At 35.8% G+C, this 27,552-nt stretch overlaps 1 protein-coding gene across 1 annotated transcript in view; it reads left to right on the top strand.

Moving 5' to 3' along the window:
* EFCAB11 (EF-hand calcium binding domain 11) overlaps positions 1–27,552 on the top strand; it is a 69,999-nt gene that overhangs the window by 30,796 nt on the left and 11,651 nt on the right. The window lies entirely within an intron of this gene.

The raw sequence follows: 27,552 nt of genomic DNA, 5'->3' as shown, positions 1-27,552 counted from the left end.
ACCCTGCCATAAGCCTGTCTGGGTTTTTGAAGAGATTTTATTAAAATATTCCATGGGTCTGAAAGGACGTAAGAGAACAAAAACAAATAGAGTTACAAGAGACTGAAGCAAGGCAAGTAGTTGAATTTTTTTCATGTTCTATAATAGTTTATAACCAAGCTTTTTCAATTTTTAATGTTAATATGAACTCTTATAAAGTAGACACCTGTGATGTCTGTATAGTAAGTCTTAAAAATCTTTCAGAGAAAACTTGCTGAAGTTAACCTGTTTGCTATTCTGTGTAGCTTTCAAGAAGCATACAGGACCAAAGCCTTCCATTTCCTAATTGCTGATTTATCCAAACATTCTGTGTCTGAAGTCCTACATTTGCTCCTGTGTCTTAACTACATCAAATTTACACTTTTCTCTGCCTCCAAGACCCTGCCATATTTATGAAACAAGGTCCATCTTATATGTTAACTTATGTCACCTTTTGCCCTTCCCACAGGTCAGTTTTTGGCAGGCCTTTCTCTCTCTTTTGTTCTTGACTTCATACCTCTGGCCAAGTTAACAGATATATTTCTTCATACAGAATATTTTCTGTATCATTTTTTTTAAATAGAGATAAAAATAAAAAAGAGTATCAACATAGAGTAGTAAAACTATATTGGCCGTTTAGGAATTAGTTTTAAAATTTTGTAGATATTCTTAGGCAAGTTACTCTGAACAAGATGTGAAAAAATGTGGAAATCATCAGCAACATTGAATGGGATAAAGTATTGGAGAAGAATGAAACAAATAGGAACTAGAATGTGTTCAAAGATAAATGAATGTATGTCCTAATGTTATGCATGTTGCTTAGCAACAGGCGGTAAAAGTGTGGATGAACAAGTAAGTACAAAAAATAATTAAAGGAAAGAGACATGTGCATAGCATGGTATGGTATAATAACCAGGAATACAAAAAAGATGAAAAAAGCAAAGATGGAGAAAAAACAGATTTAAAGAGTGTTAAGATAAGTATTGAAACTGCTTTTATTCTTTGTACACTGACTTTTTCCCTGGAACACTACCTGGAAAAAAATAGGCAGCAACCTCCTCTGTAATAATGCCTTAATATCATATAGCTTACCCTAAGGAAACATAAATTTAAAAATGTGAATTGACTGTAAAGAAAAATGTAAACAACCACTGCAAAATGTAATAAAAGTTTATTTTGCAAAGTAGAATTAACACAGATTTTTAATTTTTCAGTTGCTTAGAAAATGAGCATTTGAAATAATACCATTCTCTTTTAGCAAGAATCCAATTTGCCCGCCGTTTCTGCCTCTGAATCACTGCTGGAAAAAATGCGTTCGTGTGCTTGCTTTTAAAACTTCATCTTCTAATGCTTAGACAAAATTTGCTATAGTACAGTTTTTCACGTAACAGTCTTCAAATACGGTTTGAAATTTATGGAGACTTTTTTATAAAAACCTGTAAAAAAAAATCAAGCTTCTTTTTTCTCTGGATCCATGAATTAGAAAGTTCTGCTAAGGGTGTCTAACATACACAGATCAATGAATGTGGTTAGAATTATTGTCTTATAAGAGGAGTGAGAGGATCTGTGGTTTATATACCTGCCAAAGGTCATTGCGTACTCTTCTGCAAATTGCTGTGCTGTTTGTGCCTCAGTTTACTCATTGCAAGATGACATTTCTCATCAGCCACACTGAGCACATTAATATCATAATCGTAAATGCTTTTACAAGTTTGACTGTTCATACAGTGATCATACCTTAATGGAGGACTGCAAAATATTATTGTAATGTATGACTGTTATTATATGAAACTTATTCTCATAATGTACATTATCAGTAAGAATTATTGAAAAACAGGCTACTGAACAGTAGAGATCAATATAAATTAAGTTCTAGTCTGTTGTTCAGATGTAATTTTTTATATTTGGTATGACTATAATAATTTGAATGATGACTTGAATAAAGACATGTTGTAACAAGGGGCTGAAATCTAGAATTAGCATGAAGGTTTCCAGGGGAGACATTGGAAATTTGGATATGGGATAATTTGGAATCCCAAGACTCTTGACATTCAGTATTCCCTTACTCAGCAGGAATTTGTGACACCATTACAGTGCTCTAATTCCACATACAAGGATAAAAGTTAATATATATACATATACATGCACATATATATGTATATTCTGTTAGCTTAACTGATTGTAGGATAGATTCCTACTCTAATCGTAAGCTATTTGAATACCATTATACCTGTACTTGATTTTTTTGAAAACCTGGAAAGTTTATACTTGCAAAGGTTATTTTAAAAGAATATTAAAGTTGAAGAATCAAGCAATCAAAGATGGATTTACTGCATGGTTTTATTTGAGCCACTTGGATATTATGCATTTTGTAAGGGTCTTCAGTTGTCTGACTACATATTGCATTCTTTTCTTTTTTAAAGAGAGAATTCCCATTTCATTGTTTCATTCAGAGTCATCAAGTTAAATTGTTCAATTAATGAGCATCTGCTCAGTGTTATTGCTGAGTGCATGCCCTTGTGCCTAATTTAGTCCATAGCATTCAAACTCTGCAAAGTTATTTCAGGTGTGATTAGTCAAACTGTAAAGCCATTTTCACGTTACCGTATCCTCTGGTATTGCAAGACCAGTGTAAGTATTGACACTTTCAGAGTCATAGACTATGGTCCTCTAACCTTCTTTAAATAAAAAAACAGCTAGGTGATAGAAGCTTCTTTGTGACAGCAAAAGACAGGAGGGTTAATGTTTATCTTTGAAGGTACATAATAGAAAGATGGTCAGGTCTAAATTTGCAAGACGATCCCATTGTTAACTAGGGCCTTTAAAATCTTTGTCCCTGGTTGCAAGTGGAATTTGTTTACTTGATAGCTTCTGGTGGCTGTTCCAGTGGTTTCTTCACTCCAGTGTTTGCCTCATTGTCTGTCTTCCACTTGGCTGGGTCACAGTGAACAGCCATATATACAGTTTTCCAGAGTACCGATGTACAAGAAAGTCTCAGGACTGTTTGGATAGCACAGATTTAAGTGTGAAGAAGTTTATTTAAGTAGAATAGTTATATTATTATTAGATTTTATTAGATATAACTTCACGTGCTGTGTTACTAAGACCGAAACAAAAAACAACTTTAACTAAAATCAGTGATAAACTATGTAATATTATGCCAAATTAAGTTGCCCGCTGGTCTTTAAGTACTCTGTGTAAAAAGGAAGGCCCCCAGAACATCAATGAAAAAACCAAATTATTCCTGTTATCCAGAAAACAACATTACCTAAACACAAGAGAAAATCCTTTACTAGTAGTAATACTGCTTACTTTCCTTCTTCAGTCTTGATACTGTTTGTGTACCTGTTGGTGATTCCAATTCTGTGATTAAGAGCAGTTCCTGCAATCCTGTTTGTAAATACCGGCAAATATCTCTGCTGCCTCTTTGCACGTGGAACACATGTTTGTATGCCTGTCAGTTCAGCGACAGCAAGGCTATTGGTCATTTTTTCAGTCATGAAAGCAAAAGAGTGGAGAATGGAAAACCAAGCTGAAGAATATCTAAGACTCTCTGGTCACAGTTCGCAACTAGTTTACAGAGAGAAAAGAAACAGATTTAAACAAACACTTCAAACTTACTGAAGTTCTCCAATGTGTATCAGTGTTCTAGCAAAAATATTATGAATGTGTATATCATTATCAACTTCTGCAAGAAACCAAAAATAAGTAATAAGTATCTTTCCTCTGTTACTGTTTCTGCTGGCCTTCTTAAAGGTGCAATGCTGTGAAGTGTCATTTTCCTTCATATTTTATAATTGGTCCCTGTGAGGAAAATCAACTACTTTGCATGGAATGTGCTCTAAAAGAAGTGTAAAGGATTTTTATATTCTTACAAGATGTAGGTCTGCCTTGATTCAGCAGCAGTGAAATAAACAAAAGGGATACTTTAATTAATCTGACTTGCAGAGCACTTGAAACAATGAACTCCGTATACAAACACAGCAACAATAAGTCTCCCAGAGGAGACGGCTCAGGCTTGTGGAATAGCTGGATGAGAGTGCTTAGAAAACAGAAAAATTGGATCCAGGAAGTTCCAAAATACTTTCAATCCCAAAACTGTTGAATTCTGTACCAAGATAATGCTGACATTGATCTTAGCTTGTATATCTCAGTTTTTATTTTTTGAGCTTTTTTTTTAATTAGAAAATTATTTTCAATATGCAACTTGCCTTTAATGAAGAAGCTGTTAAAATGTTGGTGGAAAGACAAAAACACACCTTTTTTACTGTAAGGCTGGTCAAACACTCGAATGGGTTGCCCAGAGAGTCTGTGGAGTCTCCATCTGTGGAGATATTCAAGGACCAACTTGAGACGATCCTGGACAACTGTTCTGGTTTCGGCCGCAGCCGGCAACAAAAGCACCATGCGGCCGCCCCTCCCCCCGCCGGGGTGCGGAGGAGAATAGAAAGAAAACAGGCAGAAACTGGTGGGTTGGGATAAGGGCAGTTTAACAGAACGGCAAACAAAGGGAACAGCAACAACAATGATACAGAAAAGGGGAATACACAGAACAAACCAGCAGAACAGAGCCCGCAGAACAGAACAGCTCTCCTGACCGCACTGCCGCTGAGCCCTCCCGAGCCGCGAGTGAGTTCCCGCCGCCCCGCACCCCCCACCGGAACCCAGCATGACGGCACATGGTATGGAATACCGGGCTCTGTTTGGCCAGGTGAGCTTGGGTCAGCCCACTGGGCTGTGCCCCTTCCTGGATTCTGATGAAAATTAACCCTGTCCTGGCCGAACCCAGGACAACAACCTAACTGGCAAAGGGGTTGGACTAGATGATCTGAAGAGGTCACTTCCAACCTTAATGAACCTGTGGTAACATTGAATTGAAAGCTGGGTGTGTCTATTCTCAAGAAAGATTATGGTTCCAAAGTACTTCATAAATATTAACTGAAGTCAAGATTCCAAGATTTTTGAAGGCCTTTTAGAATAACCTTTTGGGGAAATTTCAATGATATTAGCTATCAATTAAAATGTATTTCTGTACAATGATGAATTAGAATAGAAGAGTAAGAAATACCGCAGTACATAGAGAAAGTTTTGAGGAGTTGGAGGCTCCCAGTAAAGCTAGGAGTAATGACTGGTAATTGCCCAGTGATGGATAAGAGATGTGTTCAACAATAAAGCTAATACAAATTAGAATGAATAATTACTGTGTTTCTGATATCTTTTATCAAATTAAGAGAAGTGCTAGTGTTGAGCTGCACTGGAAACGGGAAATTAATTTCAAAGAGCATTATAATATCCAATAAGACTGGGATAGAAAAAAATACTATGAACAGGTATAGAAATGTGTGAATCAAAGGTATGTTCTGCCTTTGAACCCTAGCTTTCTCCATTTTAAAAAGAACTTAAGGAAACAGGAACAAACCTGGTCAGGCTTCCACGTGAGAGGCGACTGCAAAGTTGGGGACTCTTTAGTTTAGGAATCACATAGCTATTAGGATTCATAGTGCCAGTTCCTATTATGGATGTAAAATGTTACATTTCAGTATTTCGTCTGATGAGGGTAGTAAAGCAAAGGGGGAGTAAGAGAACTGAATGAAGGAATTTCATTTTTATGAGAGGATATGTTTTCTGGTATTTGTTTTGGCCCAGGCCGGAGAATAGTTTTCTAAAGAATATATTCCATGAAATATAACCCTAAGGCTAAAGCTTAGCTGTGTTCAGGAAGTTGAGACAGTTGTGAGAATAATAAGGATATTTGCAGTTACATTGACAGTATATTACAGTTTCATTGAGTTTTTAATTAAATTACATTGAGAGTTACATGACAGCCAGTCACCAGCTGTAGATGGATTAGATTAAGAAGGAAATTTATCTGTGAACAGTCTAATGGTTTACTACAATAGAGTTTCGAATCCCTTTCTCTGAAGGATCTAGGAATAACTGTTGGAAGGGAACAGAAACTGAAGTAAACAGGTCTTCAGTTGATTCTCGTGTCTCAAGACCAACACCACACAAGATCTCTTGGAAACAGTTGACTCTTACAACCACCACGTTACAAACGGGAAGCTGAGGTAAAGAGAAAGTCATACTGTCAGTCTGAAAATCCTGTTTCATTCTGAAAATGATCCTGTATATGTAATTATAAAGAATCCTCTTTTAAAGTTGAGAGGCTTTTTTCAGTCTGCTTTTGCCAATTCTAACTTGGTGGCTGTGAAGCTGCTGCTATTGTTTCCCCCAGATTTTGGAGAGGATATTTTCTGAGAAAACCAGCAGCAAAACTGAAACTAAAGAAGGATAGAGATGTGCATAGAGAAAAATAGTATGAATAGAAATTAAGATGATATTTGTCATAGCTGCACTTGTGCTGGCCAGAAGGCCTTTAAACATTGGTTGAAGATAGAGCATTTTTTAATCAAACAAGGCAGAACAAGGTATAGTTCTTCTGGACAGTGTTGGCAGTGGAAAGTTCATAAATACCTAACTCGTGTATAGTACTTCTCATGAGCACATCACAAAGCTCTTTGTGGAAGAGATAGTGTCATTCTTCCATTTCACAGAAGCAAAACATGGTGATTTCATCAGAACTCACCAGAAAATGAAGAGTAACAGGCATAGTCAAGGCATATTAGACAAATGTAATTTTTTTGTTTCTGAGTGTCTGTTAATGCTATTTTCTCTAAATGAAACATGGTAAAGTATCTGGTATTTGTTAAGTGTTCTTCAGATGAAAAACATATCTTCTTTTGGTTTGGTTTGTTTTTTCTCTTGGTTGCTTGTTTGCAGTTTTTGGAATGTATAGGAATGTTACACTGCATCTTGAAACAAAGTTTCTCTGCTAGATTAGTATCTGAAAGAAAGACAAAGTAACTATCCCATCAGTTAAATTGATATTTTTCTATTTATGAATCATTATGCAGGAACATTGTTTAAGGACCATGAAAGGTCTTTGAGTTGGGAGCTGGCGTTCAGCTTTCATGGATATAGTAACAGAATGGGCAAATGACGACACTGGCATAGATGAGGGAGGGTTGTAAAGCAGTATTTTGTACAGACCAATTGGTGCAGTTGGAAAAAGTGGAGAAGGTTTCAGATGTGACAGTATTTATTGAGGTCAGAAAGCCAACCTTTCTGTATCAGTCTTGAATATAAATTCAGTCTTTATCTGGATTTGTGCCAGAATTCATCAGTTGTAAGTGGGTTTCTAGTTGCTTGGGCTGAGGAACCAAGCCTTGGCCACCTCACTCTCACATTGCTGGCTAGAGAAAATAGCAAGCAGAAAACTGTTCTACCATAGTGAATATCTAGGTTGGATATGGCCTTTGATATTGGCTCTTCAGTCTTTCTTTAAGTCTTTTACAAATACATATTCCAGTTATAGGCCTTTATGTAGATAAGTCAGTGATACACTTAGACCTGACTGGAATCCATTGACTTTACCGGCTATACTGGTACTTCAGTGTACGCACAAGAATCAGTTGTTTAATAAATACTGCCGTGAACTGGGAGTTAAGAAACATATGTGAGATTCCATTTTCCCAGGTACACAATAAAATATCCGAAACTTTGACTTAGATTTAATATAAAAGTTCTGTGAGATGTTAATACTGTGGAGTGGATAAGAAGTATGTAGACTTAAAACACTTTCCAAATCCTCACACTCTGTTTCATTTTACTTCCTTAGTAATCTTTTTTTTTTCCTAGTAAAAATCTTCCCTAAAGTAGCAAGCTACCTGTTGTAGAAATAGAAGATCTATCTTGAGAAGAAAGAGATTCCTTAAAAATGTGTTTGTTAAAGCAGACACAACCATGTACTGTGCTTGGAGGGTGCAAATCAATCTTGTGATAATAGCAGCTAATAAAAGTCCTGAGCAAAGACAGCATAAGTAGAACTGTAGCGCTTCAGGAGTGTGCATCTGCTGCTGTAATTATTCCTGGACCCATGTGACGACCAATTCCTCTGCTGTTGGGTGGGAAACTAGCCAGTGAAGTGTTGGGTTTTGAATGGGATCCCAACTTTATATTACTCCCTGAGGGTGATTTCAGTTTAATCAGTATTATCATCAAGAACTCTACCATGTATTTGTGCTATGTACATGTATAGAGGTCATCCACAGCCACAAATTATTTCGGGTTTTAACTGATCTGCTTTGTTAGCCCAAAATCAATGGTATGCTATGTAGTTACAGTGCTATTTCTGGTCTTTTTATTGTTTATATTGTTCTCTTGCCTACATTGTTGCTCTTCTCACAACTGCGCTTTTCTCATTAGTACTGAAAGGTATTTTTCTGCCTCCTCTAGACACAGAATGGATTCTGGAAAGAAATAAAGGATTTTTGCTTTTCTCATAACACCAAACAGTATTTTCCTCTCCCACTTTCTGAAATTATGTTGTGCCTGTATTATTTAGAAGTGGAAGGCTGGCAGTTGCAAGTGTACAGTAGAAATGGTAAAATGTCTTTATAAGCATGTGTTTAGTAATATTCCATAAATATAATAGCAAAATGGTCTGATAGTTTTCATTCCTAATAAAACAGGCAACTGAAAAAGACTTTAAAATTATGTTAAGGTCCCAGAGAGTTACTAGGTCTGCTGTAATCATCTTTATGGAAATTGTATTATGTTGAAAGTCATGCTGTCATATTTGAATCTACTATTTTTCAAGATTTTATATCAAATAGTCTTTTATTCCAATGTCTCTGAGAATTACTGCTTCTTAGGGAGAGTTAGCTATGGCTTTCACTGTAATGTGCTGTCCTGGTTTTGGCTGGGATAGAGTTAATTTTCCTCCCAATAGCTGCTGTGTTTTGGATTTAGTAGGAGAAGCATGTTGATAACACCAATGTTTTCCATTGTTGCTATAATTCAAGGACCTTTTCCAGTTTCTGATATTCAGCTAATGAGCAGATGTGCAGGACCTGAGAGTGATCACAGCCAGGCAGCTAGCCCAAGGCGGCCAATAGAAATAATCCATACCATAGACATCATGCTCAGTTTATTAGTGGGGACTGGCCAGCAGGCAGGAATCAGCTTTTCGCTGTTCTATGGGTTTGAATCCTCACTTGTCTGGGAGTTCAAACATTTCCAGGAATTCGTTTTGTTTCAGGAGTTTCATGAAATTTGCAAAATCCGCAATTTCCAGGTTCTACGATCACTGCTCGGGAACTAATTCCGAATCAGTCATCAAGTGGTGAGAAAAACTGTATTGTATATAGGTTTGTTTTTCATATTCATTATTATCATTATTACTATGGTTAGTAGTAGTAGTAGTAGTAATAGTATTAGCATTTCCTTTGTTGTCCTATTAAACTGTCTTTATCCAATTTTTACCTTTTATCCATTTCTCTTCCCCATCCCACTGGGGGGCAAGGGGGGGAGTGAGTGAGCGACTCTCTGGTGCTTAGTTGCTGGCTGCCAGGTTAAACTACAACATGTACATACAGCTCATGCATACAAGCTTGAGAAATTTTGTTAGCAGTGATTTTCTAAGCTATGTGAGTTCCCTGTGCCTTGTAGGGTCCCCTTTAACAGTACAAATAAATTGGTGTGACACACTCTTTATCAGTTTTTGCTGAATGCCCTCATCAAGGCAGAGTTTGGACAGTGCTTGATTTCGTTCTTTGAAATATAAGGTTTGGTGATAAAGATAATTTTGTAGATTTAACATTCTTATGATTTTGTACAACGTAATTTACACAACTTTCTGATTTAAAAGATAGTATTATCACTTTCTACAACTACCTGAAGGGAGATTGTAATGAAGTGGGTGTTGAGCTCTTCTCCCAAGTGGCAAGTGACAGCACAAGAGGAAACGGCCTCCAGTTGCATCAGGGGAGGTTTCAATTGGGTATTAGGAAAAATTTCTTCACCAAGAAAGGGTTGTCAAGCATTGGAATGGGCTGCCCAGGGAAGTGGTGGAGTCACCATCCCTGGAGGTATTTACACGACCTGGAGATATGGTGCTTAGGGACATGGTTTAGTGGCGGACTTGGCAGTGTTAGGTTAATGGTTGGACTCAGTGACCTTAAGGGTCTTTTCCAGTCTTAATGATTCTATGGTTATCCATGTGTTATATGGACCAAGAAGTGACTGAATATATTTCAGAAAGTCATTGGATAATTATCATTGAATTGAGGTGTTTCCTTATGGGTTTTGCAGTTATTAATACAAGGCTTAATTTTATTAAATGTTTTTGTGATTTGTTAGTGCTGGTAGAATATGTTGATGACACTAAGATGGGCAAAATAGCAAAGAACAATGGTGAAAAGGCAGTTAGAGAGTGACCATTGGAACAAATTATGAAGAGAAATAGTGAACCACCTGTTATTTTACAACAAATATTGGTAATTTTAACTGCATAGAAGTTATTTGACTCAATGCAGCCAATTAACAACAACAAAAAAAAGAGTTATTGCAGTACTGGAAGTCACACTAGTTTTGCTAATGATTCCTTTTAACTTTAAATTTTATTAATCTAAGGAAAACTGTCTCAATAGACAATAGCTGTATTGCCTGTTCCTGTAGCAGAAGACAACTCATTCTGTTTGTATTGCTTTTAGGAACAATAGTGGTCATAGTGATTAGCATATTAGTCACTATGATAAGCCTCAATCAGCCTGCATGGGTATGTGTAACAAGGTACCCAGCTACTAAGCCCATCGATATGCATGGCTCACCATTCTCAGCGAATGTCTTCAGGCTACTTGTAAGGCTGCTGTTGCAGGCTCACAGGACAGTGTAGGCTTACATAGCCAAGACCTCTACTACCAGTAACGCTGTAAATGATGCTAGTGAGTCAGTCCAGTGAGATGCAGAATGCATCATTTCTAGATCTGGATCAAAACTAACCATCTGCTTTAAAGTCAAGGTCCCATACCAACAAGGAGGCCTAATTGCCACTGAGAGTTCACATCTCATCTAGCTTGGACAAAAGGAGTGAAATTTAATTACTGTTTTAATAATGATGTTTGGTTAATGAGTTTGTGAAGTGTCTAGTGGTCTTGTTTGGCTCAAAACTGAGCTTTCTAAGCCGTTACAAAGTGCTTTGTAAGTTACTGTAAAGATTGTGCCTTTTACAGCTGCCATTTAGAGACAATCTGAACTGTCAGACAATACATCCAGGCTTTTCACATTACTATATTCTCGAAAGGAATTATGCCAGAGCTGAGGGAAAAGAGAAGTGAAATAAATATGGGTTTTAATTCTCATCTGATGTATTAAAAACCAAGTCACAGAAATGAGACATACAGAAGATAACACAAAATCTGTAGGTGAAACAGAAACTGAACACAAAGTTTGTGAGTGTAGGCAGGTACAGTGACCCCAAAGTCACTCTTCTTTCCTTGGACAGGTCTTTTTTCCCCCACTCATTCATATTGCAACTGTTCTACTAACCATTTCAACTTACGTTTTCTAATATTTTGAAGAAGACATTCAGTATCGTAGTTCTATTACTGAATGTGCATGGGTCTATGTACTTTAGCAAAAGAAAACAAATTCAGAGCTGCTGCATTGTTATGGCCATCTTTCTGAAATAATTACATAGTTCTTGTATTTTGCCTCAGGTTCTGTGTGTGCCTCACCTTCATTAACTCTTCTCAGAAAGCAAAGTGCAAACTGAAATTACTGCACCATAGCTGCTAAAACTAGGCAAAGTTTGCAGTTTTGTCATTGGAGACCTGGTACTAGCCTGCAGTTAGACTTGCTACCCAGTTACATGTAGATGAGCACTGAACAAACATAGAAACACTGAAGACCAGCATAAAAAGAAATAATTACCTGCTTGTTATGCTAACACTGAAGAAGTGGAGTTAAAGCTAGCCTGCTTCTCCTTCCATCTTCTCTTCTCAACACCAATTAGTAGTAAAACACGGTTCTCTCTAGGGAGTCCTGAGTCTTAAAACATGCTTTGGCAGGGTTATAGGTGATATGGTAATTATTTAAAGATGAATCAATTATGGACACTGTGGCTGTAGGCAACACATCACTTTGACTCATACTTCAGTATTTGCCCAGTTTTCATTAAAACAATTGGTCAGATAATCCCATGATATGAATAGATTCCAGAGCTTTTTAACAAGAAGTAAAACTGTGATAACTTGATCTTTGAGCTGCAGAGGTCAAAAATGTGACCTTTGTGTAGAGCTCATTAAAATGAACATGATAGATATGTGCAACTATGTAGAAGTTCGGAAGGCTCCATCAGTAAAGAGACTTTCGTTAAACAGAAGCCCCTACCTGCCCTGTATGTGTATTTTTTATGATTACCAGCCAATACTAATGATCTTACCCACCCCTTCTCTTCAAAAAAATATATGTGAACAGTTATAACAGTGCTGCAAGATATCTAAGAAAAATATAGAGCCTGAAGCTGTTTCTTTTACATGTGCTGGGTATGACCGAGGATCTTGAATTTTAGTATGTGACATTTCTAGTCCACATAAGCCCATTAATATCTTCTATTTATGCTTTTTTTCTGTAAAATAAACACTGTGAATGTTAAAGTTCCCCAGACACATTGCATTTGAACACTTTAAATGGTTAGAACTGAAGAACTTGTATGGAGTATGCAGGCCCCGATAACAACTTAAAAATCTGTGCTCTGGTTTTGAAAATTAAAAACATCATGCTATTAAAGATCAAAAGAACATCAGTGTTTGAAAACCATGCCACTAATATACTTTTCCTTAGGTTCTAGTAATACGCATATGCTTACTGGATAATAGTTTAAACAGAGCAGTATTTTATTGTAGGACTATGTCGGACAAATCAAGGAAAAATAAATCACAGCTCTTGTTTCTTTGCAATCAAATTAAATATTCCAGAATTATTCCATAATCTCAAATTATCCAAACCAAGGCGTTTCCTTATCTGAGATTGTCAAGATTTTGCATGAACATACAATGAGACCGTACTTACATGAACAGACAGAGATTGTATTTAAAATTAGATGAAATTATGTTTGCTTTAAATGAATGATGTACTATAAGTACATATATACCACTGTATGCTGTTCTGTACTGCCCATTTCCTATGCTTCAAATGTGAGCTGGAGAAGCCCACTGTAACAGTAAGAAAATCATTGCATTTCATGCCATTTTTACCACTTGATTCCTATGATTTCATGGCTTTCAACTCCAAGTTTCTTTGCTAACACTGCCATTGAGGTTGGTGGTAGGTTTTTGGCAGAGGCATTAGCTCGTAGGGAACTAGACTAATGCTATCACTGGTTAAACATTGGTTTTAAAAATTTTAGGAATTTTAAAGAACTTGTCAGACACATTCTGGTGATTTGAAGGTGGAGTCCTCTGTCGAATTATAAGTCTCTTCCAAGTCAGACGAGTTCTCCAAAATATACAATTATTCAAAGTTCTTACTAGTATGAAGAATAGAAAAAAATACAGAAATTCCATACCTTGTTGCATATTTTAAGGTTTTTGAGAAAAATGGCATTATTGTACACAGGAATTTGAGAATTCTTTGCTTCTGGAATAGATTCTATTTTGATATGATCACCTAATATTTGTTACATGTGAAGAAATGTAGGTAGGTGTTCATGTTCTCTTTCAGCTTGTATTATGTTTTCAGAAGTGATTGCACTGAGGTGTTTTATATTTTGTGCTCTTTCACCTTAGCACAAACAAATATAAGATTAAAATACTAAAGAAAATGACTGAAGTAGCACAATGTTCACATTTTTAATTAAGCACACGTATACTTAGGAGATTTTAAATATTGTTTTTTTAAGGATATTTATGGATACGCTTCTTGAGCCATTATTATATTAAAAATATTTTAGTATATTTAATTGCCTCCATATGCCAAGCAACATCTGCAGAAATTAAGATCAACATAGTAGGTGGGTTGTTCTATAAATCAGCTCAGTTCTTCAGCTTCAGAAAACCACAGTAGGTTTCAGATTAATGCTTTCCTCATGTACCCTATCACATTAATCCAAAATCTTGAATTATATGTAAATAGTAAACATAATTACTGTCCAAAGTTTGTAGCAGTCTGAGACTTACTCATTTTTTCTTAAGATACCAAGATATCCACAAAACAGGTCCATTCAGCTATTGCTGCATTCTGTTTCTTCCTTGGGTTGACATTTCTCTATGGCCTCAAATTTTTAAAAGGCAAGCAATGAATTTATATATCGTAATGACTACAGTAGTCTATTTAAATTATTTTCCTAAAAAGTTGCCTCATCAATGGTTAAAACCAGGAAACCTCCCAGTGCACATGCAATTCTACAGCATTCCTAAAATCCTTATTGATGGTATTGCTTTGCTAGAATTGTTTTTTACTATAAAATCAGTGAACTCATGCTTCTGGTGAAGCACAGCTATCTAAATATAGATAGACTGGTAAGTGGCTTGTATAGATGTGCTACAATTTGATTCTGTTCCTGAAGAAGTTGTCAATATTAATATCCACAAAATTTACATAAACAGATACAAGAGTTCTAGTGTTCATTTTATTTGTGCAGATGTAACTCTCAAGAGCTGGAATTCAATTTTTGATGTGTTAGTAACTTGAAATTATTTATGTTAAAAAATCTTACAAAGATTTGAACACATAACTAATTGGCAGTAGGCCACTGCTTTTTTCTTTTTGAAATTGTGTTTTTACGTATTCTGTTACACACATGAAATATATTTTTCAGATGTGTGATTATTGCAGCACGCTGTTTTCCATGCCTTCCTCATATTTACATGAAAAGTTTCCCCTCACTCGGGTGTATCAGCTATTTATGACTAGGTTTGGGATTTTTTTACTCAGTTGAAAATACAAGCAACATGTTTCTCCTAGAAAACATATCTAGTGAAATTACAGACTTGTTTGCCATATGGTGCTTCATACAGATGGATGATTATTATGCAAATCTTTTGATTAGTGAGTTTCTGCTATTCTAGGAATCATTTGCTTTGTATATGTTGGCTTTGTACACATATAGTTCCATTCTTAGGATGATCTGGGACTGTGCCAAATCGTTGATAATCTCAGTGATACAGTTTTTTACAACTTTAAACTTTTCCTTGTATTTATGGTTTATTCCATTTTCTTTGTTCATCAGGCAAAAGAATTAACTTTTAGTTCAATTTACCATATGAGAAACATAATGCAAGAAGCATCACTCCATGCTGAATGAATTAGATAATAAAATTTGCATCTTTCCATCGTAGACTTTGCCTCCATGGTTATAGGCATGTGAGAAGACACGTCAGATAAAATATTTCATTTCATATGCAACATTTTGTATGCAACCAGAATCTTGTCTGGTGATTCCTACTAGCTCTTGTCCAAATAGCAAGTTTTGCAGTTGAGCATTGGACAGATTGAAATATAACGCTGGGGGGGGAGGGTTCTACAAGGTTCATAAAGGTTTTGGATAGGAATTGTATCTTCAGCTATTCATCTATGAACAAGGAATGTGAAAACTGTATGTGCAAAGAAAATATTACTTTTTGTAGCTAGCCCTTCTGTTAACTTTAGATTCTTTAGATACAAGGAGCTAAGGTCTATGAGTGATGGAAATAATTCAGTGCATATTTAAGTCCCTTACTAACATTATATACTCTCTATTGTTATTTCTTCAGGCTCATGTAAAAATCAGAGTTTTTTCCACTGCCCTGAGCAGGCCTAATACGCATAAAAACTAAAGCATTCCTAAATGATAGTGTTGAGGTTCATGGACAAGAGAACCAGACTTATTTCTTCAGAGAGGTAAAAATTAGACCTTAGTACAGCTGAGATCCAAGGAGATGTGAGAGATGTCATTTAGGCTCTCTCACGGAATGGTAATGCTGCACAACACAGTATGTATTCCAGGAGTGGATTTTTGTAAATTAAACTAATCTTTGTCACAAAACATTCTAATGAATAAGTCTACTAAACTGAAAATTAGTTTCTTACATGTTTTATGTCATGCAATATTTTGATGTTGTACAAATATTTGAGAAGTAAACAGTATAAAATTATACTGTTATAACTTAACAGTATAAAATATTATAAAGTGATATTCCTTAACTATACAATTCAAGGTTATAGTGAAAGAGATGGTTTCCAAGAGCAAAACAGTATTTTATGATCAAAGCCGTTGCCTTTCATCCATTTATCTAAATCAGCTCATTAAAACATTTAATGAATATATAGATACCTATGCCATAGAAAGCAGCTCTTATTTCTTCTTTGTGGATATGTTAGAGTGTACATGAATTTGGTTTTATTCTCTTTCACAGTTATGATGTTAAATCTGTATTGTTATGCCACTATCATTAAAATTTCACTAGGCAGAAATATTCCTTCATTACAAGCAAATTTATTGCTTCATTGGTTTGCATAGTAAAAATGTGAGGAGCTACAAATTAAAAGCATGACACTCCTCTATAACAAAAATTGTTGGATGAAAGGAAGGTAAATATCACTTACTACAAATGTGTAATGTTTGTCTTGCATAATTATCCACCAGAATTCATAGACAGCTATACACATTTCAGCACTTAAATTCAATATTGTTTTCTATTGGACTGGTGATGATTCAAAGTGTAATTTCTAAAACACTAAATGCACTGTGTTCTGCACAAATGAATAGAGCTGGACACATGCAATGAAGAAAATTACTTTTGAAGACCTACCTCCAGCAGCTTTTACCAATTCTGTTAAAAGTCTTTATTTAATATGAACACTAAAACACCAAATTCAGCTACGTATCGCAGAAAACTGTGCAGCCTGCTGTAGGTGACCCTGCTTTGGCAGGAGGGTTGGACTAGATGACCCACAGAGGTGCCTTCCAACCTCGAACATTCTGTGATTCTGTGATTCTGTGATTCTGTAATTCTGTGATTCTGAAGAATGATGGTCAGCAAACACTTTCCTGTTCAAAATCCCACCACTATTGTCAGATATTGACAAATTAAAATGTAATTTCTTCATAGAAATTGTGAATTAATATCTTCACTAGCTCTTGTAAGAGCTGAGTAAGTCAGATATAGTCAATCTTTTTAACATTCAGATCATTATTTCTCATTGTTTTTCACTGTAGCTAAGAGCGATATGTACCTTAGCTGTTTAGATGTCATACATAAAAGAACTTTCAATGGTGACCTCCAAATGTGCTAAAATCTAGCATATGCTATTTTTGTTTTTACAAATTCTTGGTTTTGTTAAAATTCCCTGTATCTTTCTTCCATTTGAATTACAATATTGAATTTAATGTATAGTTTCTATTTAAAAAAGTCAGTTCATTTAAAAGAAACAAGATTTGAAGAATTTGTATGCTTGAAATCTTGCCTGATTTATACAGATGCCTAATGAAAGTTATTACCTTTTCCCATGAATTTTTCAGTTCTTGAACTATCATCTCAGCTGTGACATCATTACATTGATTTTATCATAACTGATATTCTGAGCCTAAACGGTTCTTTGTTTTACAGAAACTGGATGTTGGAATTCCAAATTAAAGAACTATCTACTCATTTGGAAATGCATGGGGAACTATTTTTATTCAGAGACATGAAATTCCCTTCATAACATGTCTCTTACTTTCCATAGTAAGAGGAATGAGCAGTCTGGCTATGCCATGTTTGTATTTTCTACTTTTTTAGCAATGGATTAACAATGAGGAAAAAAATGAGAATACAAGAAAGCTGCTTTAGTTGCTTCTTTGGATATCTTTCCTTTTGTCATCAAAAATAATGATGAGCAGCTTCTTCTGTGATCACAGACAGCTTGCTTATGGAATTCAGGAAGTTAGTTTTTCTTTCATTTTTAGTGCTAAGATTAGGCTAATATGGGACACGGCAGTCCTTAATGTCAGCTCTATGCAGTCATCATCTGGCTCTACATCTCCTTTATACTTGTTGTAGATAGTGCTCCTTTCCAATTCTTCATCTTCCTCAATGAGACTAAACCTGGCTAAAACACCTCTGAAAACGAAAAGACTACACAAATAGTATTAGTAGGAAGAAGTACATTAACTTAGTAATATTTGGTCCACTTCAGGGATGGATTAGAGGAACTTTTTCTTCAAGGCGCCAAGTCACCCTTCAAACTGCAATTAATATCTTTTTAGAATCCACAGAATTACAGGGTGAGCCAGACATATGCAAAAACACACTTTTTCTGTGTGTGTACATATGCAAATAAATAGAAGACTGCATTCTGTCTTGCAACACATGGTTTGTCCTACAGTGATGCTTGCCATTAGTTCATGAACTAATGAAGTTACTCACTGCAATTCCCATCTGTTAGTCCTTGCTGTAGCAATCCATGTGCTCAGATAAGCGGTTTAAGATGATCAGTCTGATGCTTTCTATCCAGCAATAAAGTTTTCTGCGACACGTAGCTGAATTTGGTGTTTTAGTGTTCATATTAAATAAAGACTTTTAACAGAATTGGTAAAAGCTGCTGGAGGTAGTGCTTCCCAAATTCCAGTAATGGCTTTTCAACACTTAAATCCATTGTGAACTACAAAGCTGAGTTTCCTCAGTACAAGGGAAGAAGATTTAAAGCTCTTACCAAGAGAGAGGAGGTTGACTTAGTTTTGTTGTCTTCAGGACCGAAATAGAGATTCCTTATTTCAAATCTTTTTTTCAGTATCTGCAATGAAAAAACAGCAAAAAAGAATGAAAACAGAGAAAAAGAGTCACAAGTGGGAATGAAAAGAGGAAAACCAGCCCCTTAACTGTAGTTGGGTCGTGGTTAAACTGCTGAGCAGCTGTGATTTTATCTATGTGTTGGAGGAAACAGGGGAAAAAGGTCTTCTTGTCTTGGATATCATGATAAAACTATGAATTACTGTGGAGTCCTGGCTGGACGAGAGGGGACATAGTTTGGTGCGTTGAGCAACCTAGGTTCTGATCCGGAGGTGAGCCTTGGGAGCGGCTGACACGGAACCCTGCTGGGAAGGCAGAGCGACGAGCTCGGGACACTGGAGCAGGGGGAACGTCACCGTTTCCTGCCACACTGTCACTTCCTTCCTGCCACGTTGCTGTTTCCTGCCACAGTACTGTTTTCACTTCGAGATGCAGCTCTGCACCAATCACAACGAGTTGCAGTAGTTTTGCCTATATATGGGTTGGGGTTTTAACCATTCAGATGCTGTAATAGTTTTGCTATATAAACCTTGTTTTGCTGACTAATAAAGCTGTACGATCATACTCATATTGGGGTCACATCGTTACAACGGTCCGTTACCCACGCCTACAAATTACCTTAGTGACAAGTGTGGTAAATTTCTTAGGAACTTTCATGTCCTCAGACTAGGATCTGAGTTTCTTACAGCCACTTTTACCGTGTAGAATGAAAGGTTTTTAGGGAGTGAAGGGTTGCATTCTCTCCATGTTGTAAACAGAAAATTTGTCGCACACAGTAGATGAAATGGCTTGGCTGGTGTCACATGTGGAACAAATAGAAGTACCAGTAACTGAACACAGGCCTCCAGTTCTAGACTAGACCATCTGACTGCCAGCCATACTTCTTTTTTATGATTCTGTCTATGACTGGTTATTAAATTCATATATCAGTTTTTTAAGTGGAATGACACATTCCACTGTTTGTGCAGTGCCTTTTCAATTGTATATGATTTCCTTTGAGAAACAGAAATGTAACTTATTTACAGAGCAACTGCAAGCCTTCATGGGAAAGAATATAGTATTTATATCTAAATAGTAAAAATAGACATTACTTACTACTCTACTTTCATTTGTTTTTTCTGTTTTGTTTATAGAACTGTTGACAGTCTGTCTGCAGTATTTCAGCATAAAATAAACAGTTGCATCTGATCACAGAGATTTTTTTGTCATTGAGAAAACTGATTTCTAATAAATAAAGGTAATTTTAAGTAAATTTACATGTAAATTAATAACATCATGTGGGGGAAGATTTACTAAATTTCCTAAAACATTCACCATTGCAGGTCTCCTTTTTCACATGATCTTTTTACTTAATCTACACTCCTATAATAAAGCGATCTCATTACTTTCCTTCTGACTTATGGGTATAGGCAATGTAGTGTACTTCACTGCTTTTACGTATTTAATTTAAATTGGTTTTTACCTAGCCTTGGCAGGTGTGGAAGTAGGAGAGAAAACACGCTTACTGTCCAAGAGGTTAGGGTGGGGAAAAATATGTTTCTTTCTGCAAAGACACTACAGAACCTCCGTGGACATTTTTCTTTTTTGTTCCACACAGACTTCCATGCTGATCAGACATTTGGGCACGTTCAGGATTAGGACTATGTCTATGTCTGAAAACCAGAAAAGTACATGCATGAAATAGAGTAAGTTGCAAACATGAGACCTGAATGGTGGGATGGCATCTGATTAAATCCCACATTTTTTGTACATTTATTAACTAAAAGGAGGTGAATAAAGGCTAATCAACAATGTCTGATTATTTATGATGGTTGATACTGTGTGAGTTTATGAAGATATCTAATGGAACCTTCAATGCAGAATAAGTTGGTAGCCCTAGAGGAGATGAACACCATTACCTTAAGAATTAGGGTTATATACAGCCAAAGGAATGGTTTGAAATAGTCACATGCATTCTCAGTTGTAAATTAACTCAGAAACTACTCAAGGAAATGACCTGCATACTGTCATAGCCCTGTCAATGAATATCTCCACTTGTATTCAGTAATATCAAAAACATACAGGGGTAGTGTTTGAAAGTAAAAGCAACAAGAAACAAAGCAATATTGGAACATTTGTAATATACTGGTGTAAACTACTGTTACTCTGTTCTTTTCGTTGCTCCGTGTGATTCAGTGGAAACTGATAATCTTATCCCTCATCTTATTTTAAGGATTATTTACAGGGGAAGATTCATCCCACCTGTCTTAGATGCCCATGGTAGGATGGGATGCCTTCCTCTCAGGAAGGGCCTCTCCCTCTCTCCTGTATCTAGGCAAAACCAAGGAAACTAGTTTCAACTAGACAGATCTTTTTGGTGACAAATTAGACCACATAAATTCTATCTCCTGACTCAGAAGGGCTCTGTTTTTAATGGAAAAATTCCAGAACTGGGCAAGAAGTATTACAAATAAGGGTAAATTTGCATGTGAGAAGAAATTGGAAAGACTGGGATCTGTTAGCTTGGATAGGAGATGAGTAAGAACATGCATGATTGAAAGAAGCAAAAAAGAGGATGTTAAAAAAGACAAGGAACTCCAAACCAGTAGTTATGTTCTATTGTAACAGAAGTACAAACACTGTGTAAAAAAAAATGCAATGAAGCTTGCATGAATACAGAACAGGTTACATAAATCCTAATATTCAGAAAAGGCTTAATTTTTTTACTCCTATGAGGAATAAAAATACAGAAAGTTATGTTAAGTAGATTTTTATTTAGATGAGAAAATATGAACAATTAGAGTATAAGGCAGCTACATATCAATAAGCACTGGGAAGAAGATTCCTCTGTGAATGTCCATTTCAGTACTTAGGACTATTGACAAGTACTAATATTTTTTCCCGGAGTATCTCCTATTGATAACTGTCAAAGGATGAGTACAAGATAAAACCAGTGATTTGATCTAGTGTGGAATTTTTGTGTTTACATTCTTTATTTCTAATGTGAAAACATGAGGTTAAAGAGAAAGTTCATTTCAGATGCTGTGCAAATGGATTAGGCTTTGTATTAAATCCTCTTACGGTGTTAGAGAGTGCAGTTGTACCAGAACATTCTTCCATAAAATGTGAAGTAGCTTTCTATAGGCTGCTGTAGGAATGTATAAATTTTGAAAAAATGTGAAGTACCAGTGAAAAATCATACTCTCTGGTCTAATCAGATCCTTGTTTAGAAAACATAATCTTGTCATTTTTACTCTTTCCCACTACCATTCTTATCTATTGCAGGCATATCTCAATAGCAGAGAGAAAACTATAGCACCAATTCCTGAAAGAAAAAGGAATTTTACCAGTGGGTGGAAGAATTTAAGTGTAAATTCTCTGATTTTCTCATGTCTTTGGGGCTTTTTAAAAATCAGTTGATCTGTGGACATCCCCTATGACAGCAAGGAATATAGCTTTTAATGAAACTTAGCATAGAGTATTGTATTTGTGATGTAACATACACCTGGTCCGCAGACCTCTGCTTTCAACAGTGAAAGCATGCACTTCCCAGTCGTGGGGATTGCAGAAACAGTACTCTAGCTCCATAGACTGGCAAATAGCCTTCCTTTCCTTTAAGAATTTTGAATATAAATGTGTTTCTTATCTTTCTGAGGCATAGCATATGTTGATATTGTGCATCTTGAAAGAACTTTAATATGGTATTGCTAAAACCAGGTTGTTCTTCTTTAGTACATCTATAAAGTCTTTTTTTAACATAAATAAAGCCAGTTTAATCAAAATATGCTTTGGCCAGTGCAGAATAATGGATTCAGTAAAACATATATATTTGGTAAGTTTAGTAAATAACTAGGATTTCTTCTGAATTTATGATTTCTGTAAATCTGAAAAGAGATATATTTACCTCTACTGTTTTCTTCTTAAACCTGCCTTTAGCATGTGTTTGTATTTTTATGCTTTGATGCAGATCTTCTTGTTGAATACGGTACTGCTATATAGGAGCGCACCTAATGAAGCATGCAGGTTTAATGATAGTTTAGTTCAATATTTGAAGTATGTAGTAACATATCTTTTACTGATGTAGTCTAGAGTGCTGGTCCTGTTTTCTTTAAATAAATACTAAAAGTTCCCTTTTATAACGAAAAGCTATAACTTCAGCAACTGCACATTTAAAGATTATGTTTATATGATTCCATCTGTTTTTATCAAGGCAGCTTTTGAGGCAGTTTATGTTATCCACCTCTATGCTACCCTTATGTGATGCTTTATACTGAAACAGATGGTGAATCCAGTTGCTAAACAGGGAGAAAAATGAGAAGAATTAGTCAGAAGTCATAAATATCTGAAAACCTCAAAGTGAAAAATGTTTGACACAGAGTTAATGCTATTTTTACCTTGGCTTTTTTCCCAGTAATACCTAGTCAATAGAAAAAATGAAGCAAAAAGGGGTTTCCGATTCATTGTAACAAACACTTTTTTCAGGTTCATTTGTTTTTAAAATAGTTTCCTAATACAATTTCCTAAGTCCTTTCTTAATATCTAGAAAAATTTGTTTGCTGTGTTCCCAAGTTGAGATGAAGCTGCATAGTAAAAATGTGGGAGAAAACAGAGCACTAAAATATCAAATCTTTGAATCAAAGTATTTATTTTAAGGTGTCTGTCATGTGACATACTCTTGCTAGAGTGCAGATAACATCAGTGAAACGTGTACTTTCCTGATACCATTTTCAGAATTTACCTCCCAGTCATTGTTCCTTGAGATTTATGCCTCAAAACAAATAAAATCATGTGGCCCATTGTTACTGGAAGAAAATTTATGATTTAGAGAGTAAAATACAAATACTCTTAGAAACTTGCATTTTTGCATCACTTCACATTTCACGATTGTATATGCAAACTCATTAATCCGTTACAGGAATAAAGGCACCTCTGAGGGGAAATGTGGCAGAAATGTATGGTAATGCAAGAATCAAATTGGAATCAACGTGTAAGGCCTACTGTATGCAATTACAGAAAGTTGTTTAGGTAGGAAGAATGTAATAATCAAAGATATAAGTTTGACTGCGTGCTTCAGTAATTCTTATTTATCTCATAAGGGGTTTACCTTTCATGTATTGCTAGTCATAGAAACCATAGTGCCTGTATTTTTCTACTGGAAGCATGGTAAAACTGTGTTATTTTGCTATAGTAATAGTGTATTTTCTTTTTCTTCCTAAACAGCTTATGCTGGACATCAAATTTACCCAGATATCTTCTGCTTTCCCGGACATATGTCCTTTTAACAGTCTGCAGGTCTTCTAGGCTATTTTTTTATTACACCAGTTTTATATTTAAGTAGATACGAAAGAGGTAATGTTGGTTTGCATTGAAATTTTAAAGAAGTTGAACTGACCGCATATAATGAGTGAGTAAGAAAACTCAGTATCATTTTCTGAAGAAATTCTTTAACATTATGTGAGTTAGACTTTACATAAATTTTTTAAAATTTTAATTTTACATGCTGCCCAAACATTGAGCAAATACATTTTCTAATGGACCGAAGTTGACCTCACACGTACTGAAATATCTTGCCAGCATGGAACAAAGTAAACTTTGAAGTATCTTTTTTGTGTCTTCAATGGCTGAAGTGATATTTTCAAATCTTACAATATGGAAAACTTTAGCTACCTCAGTATATGATAGCTATTACAAGGTAGAAATTTTGTTTCACATATTGACAGGGTACATTGATTCCATTCCTGGTTATTGAATTTCTCTGAATATTAAAACTAAGCACTCCATAAAATGTAGCACAATAACTGGTATTAGTTCCTATTCACTGTTACTGTTGGTTTTGTTTTATTTTGTTCTTTAAGGAAACTGTTGTGGTTTGAAAAGTGTAACATGTTAAATGCTGTTCTCCCTAGACCACATACAATCGTATAAAAAGAAATTAGACTAGATATTAAAAACAGATCTTACAAATCAAGTTTAGTGAAATGTTGCTTTGCTAGTTGCTTTACCGGTATTTTTACTGTTTTCCGCCTTCAAACCAGTTTTCTTGACTGGGTGCAAGTTTGATTTACACCGCAACATAATGTTCTGTGTTTACTCAGCCGCTAAGGAACATCTGGTTAAAACATTTCACAGTAATAGACAAGCTTCTCCAAAGTATTTAAAAATTGAAATTGAAAGTGTAAAAGTGATCTCAGCAAAAATCAGCTGATAGGAAAGTTATACAGTCATTTTCATGCTCTTTTAAATACATCGTAGAAAGGGAACTCTCTTGGGTGAGTTATTTCTGAAGTGGTGTTCTGCTGCTCACCCTTGAGGAAAGTGGTGTTAATGTTCCATGGGAACAACACTAACAGCTCCTGCAGACCTCAGGACATCCCAGACGTGGCTCTTGGGACATATTTTGGACTCCATTGCAGTCTGTTTGCAGCAAAGAACTCCAGCAAGTTGACAGGTAGGTTGTACTTAAACAAATGTCCCAAGGGGTCCTTGAGACTCCCTCTTGAGCAACCATCCTTCTCCTGAAGACCACATTGAAGCTGCTTGGGTGTTCACATGTCATCTGCCTGCACCTGCAGTTTGGGAATCACAACTAGGGTTTCATTTGAATGTATCAGTGAATGTACAGTCAGAACCATGCTATCTCTCATCCCATCCACTCCCATGTGCGTATATCCTCAGCATCTAGGATTGCCAAAGAAGTGTCACTCTGCTACTTGAGTTCTGAAGTTACAAATCCTCCTCACTGTCAAAGACTACATCGACACACTCATCTATGACATCACCTGTTTAAGTGGCCAGTTTTCCTTGATTGTCTCTTTTGTAGGACTTCCTGTTACCATGAAAATTCTCTGTTACTGGAAACATAATTTTCCTCATCATTATACTTCTCTTCTAGCTGGATCATAACATGCTAGAAGACTGTTGAGCACAAAGTGAAAAGCTCTTCAGAATAGCTGTATTTAAGGATTATGTGATTATCATCTCTGTCCCATTTCTGTCATTTTATAATCAACTTTCAGATGGTACTGGATAGCTCAGTTGAAGTGATTACATATTTGGAATAGAAATTATTTTATCTCCTTTTTGGTATCACAGTGTTTAAGACAGATTGATTTCTTTCCACTAATGTTAATGTAGTTATGGTTCCTTGTATCTGTCCCCTTACTTGAGGACTGAAGTAACATTTAGAGTATCAATCCGTCAAAGAGGAACTGATATGCTAGAGGTAAGATTTCAAACTCTCTTGTTTACATTAATACTAATAAATACAATTAAGAAATTGAGAAATTTTTCTGTACCTGAATTAGTTGTAGAGAATAGGAGCTTGATGCCTCAGAGAAGGCTTAATGGGAGGCAGGACCTTTCACTTGAATAATCATCAGTTTTCAACAGCTTTTATTACATGATGATTATATAATTGTTAGTATTCCTAAAGTGAATTGGTTACAGAAGAGTTTTTGTTGATAAACCCAATATTTTAGTCTATGTTATATGGCATCCATTTTGGTAATTTGTACAGAGACACTAAGATTAGTATGTCCCTGAAGAAATTTTCATTTCTGTTTGTCCTTTGCTGAATAGAGCGTTTCTGGATTTTCAGTCCTTTTTTTAATTTAATCTTTGCACACGAGATGTGGCATGAGAAATTAAGTTTTTTATATCACCTTAAATATATTACTGTCTAATAAAATTTAAATGGAGTTATTAAAAATGCCTAACACATTACTTTCTGGGTCTGCTAGGCATTTACAGTTCTGTCTCACTGAAAATAAATTATACTTTAGTCCTCAAACTTTTTAAATGTTTTGGAAATTCTTACATTGCCTCTTAATATTTTGAGTTTTTCCTAAGGTTTTCTAAAACACATTGCTCCAATGTATTTTTTTTGACAATTAGATTAATCACCACTGGCATGGAATATCCTGGTTCATGTAAGACATGCAGTGCCACTACATTTGGAAGAAACAGCAAATGCTGTTCTACTCAGATATGTATATGTACCTTGTTATCTTTGTAGCTGAGTAATTTCCAGAACAAATAGGGGTAGCACTTAAGTGTGATTCTGTTTTCCTTCATTGTCTCCTATTACAGCAAACAAAAACTTGTTAGATTTTTGTGAATTTGTTTCAAACTGCTGTATTATTATTACAAAAGAACTAGTTATTTGGATTAAGATCCAAAAAGTACATCTTGTACTCAATAGAAAGTGATGACGCTTTAGATGTTTCGAGCATTTGTTCAACTGCTTTAGACTGTTCTTTGTCAAAGCTCTATCTACAGCACAAAATAAGCTTTGTCTTTAATGGGACGGAGCTGCAGGTTCTCAGTTGATGCTTTAGGTATTCTGTTCCTAGACTGTTGGACACCTTAAAAATAATGACAGAGACATAAAACTGAGGTCAGTATTTTACAGGAGCTAGTGTAGAAGATGAAAGCAGATTTGATGTGCTTATAGTACCCTGTGTTGCAGAGGAAATGTGCTGCTGTGTTCTGTACTATTTTAAGTTTCCTAAGGGCTAATGGCTTCATGCCCAGGATATCGCATTGCTGTAGTCCAGCTGAAAGGTGACAAAAGCATGTATTACAGAGGCCACATCATCAACAGTAAAGACAGGATGAATTCATGTACCTGTTTCAGAGTTATTGTCAGAGAGAGAAGTCCAGAATCAGTTCTAAATTATACATTGACTTGCCTAAATGGGGTTGTGTGACATCAGCCTGTAGGTACTTCACTATGCCACAAGCTCCTTAAAGTGTTTCTTTCTGCAGCTAAGTATAACTTATCTTTTTCTCAGTTTCTGCTTCCACCTTCTGCTTTTTATCCTTGAGCTCAAGTACTGAGGCAGTTTGGTGACATTGTGTTACTGTAAGCAATAAAAGATGATAAAAGGATGGAGCTTTCCAATGCCTAGATAGGGTTTTTGCTGGAGTTCATGACACCTTTCCAGTTCTTTCAGTCCCTGTGTCT

The sequence above is a fragment of the Opisthocomus hoazin genome, chromosome 7 (genome assembly GCF_030867145.1).
Source record: "Opisthocomus hoazin isolate bOpiHoa1 chromosome 7, bOpiHoa1.hap1, whole genome shotgun sequence".
NCBI classification, from domain to species: domain Eukaryota; kingdom Metazoa; phylum Chordata; class Aves; order Opisthocomiformes; family Opisthocomidae; genus Opisthocomus; species Opisthocomus hoazin.
This window is presented reverse-complemented; position numbering and strand designations above follow the sequence as displayed.